The 477-nt window shown below is 43.8% G+C and overlaps 1 protein-coding gene across 1 annotated transcript in view; it reads left to right on the top strand.

The window, feature by feature from the left end:
• The window catches only part of LOC108570891 (myophilin), a 16,332-nt gene that overhangs the window by 14,041 nt on the left and 1,814 nt on the right, over positions 1-477 (top strand). The gene's annotated exons all lie outside the window — the stretch shown is intronic.

The following is a 477-nucleotide window of genomic DNA, read 5'->3' as shown; positions in this document are numbered from 1 at the left end:
GATTTAAAAATCCCCGATATAAAAGTCCACGATTTAAAAATCGACGCGTTCGAATGACGACTGTACTTATAACGGTGTCCACCAGACGCCAGATCGCTAGTTTATATTATTCTAATTGCATGCGCACGATCACAAGGCTGGACATTTTACGACGAGGGCACGTGAAATACATCACGATCAAGACACCGTATGCCTAACGGAATATGCATACTGCACCGGGATGAATGCGACGGTCCATGCTTACGAACCTCTCCTTTTTAGGTAGCCTTTACGTGAATAACTGTGCGCCCATTACGCGTTCTCCACGGCTCTCCACGGACTTCAGGATACACGAACTTCTTCAAGCTGTTACCTCCGCTCTTTCATAACGTCTTTTGTAAGATCTTCCAACGAACGCGTGATTTTAAAAACGAGCTCGATACCTGAGAGTACCGATACGAAATCTTCCCTTTTTCTTAGAATTTTTTTCGAAAAACA

This window comes from Habropoda laboriosa, unplaced genomic scaffold (assembly GCF_001263275.1).
Source record: "Habropoda laboriosa isolate 0110345459 unplaced genomic scaffold, ASM126327v1 scaffold90, whole genome shotgun sequence".
NCBI classification, from domain to species: domain Eukaryota; kingdom Metazoa; phylum Arthropoda; class Insecta; order Hymenoptera; family Apidae; genus Habropoda; species Habropoda laboriosa.
Note: the sequence above shows the minus strand (reverse complement) of the source record. Positions and strands in the feature narration are given on the sequence as shown.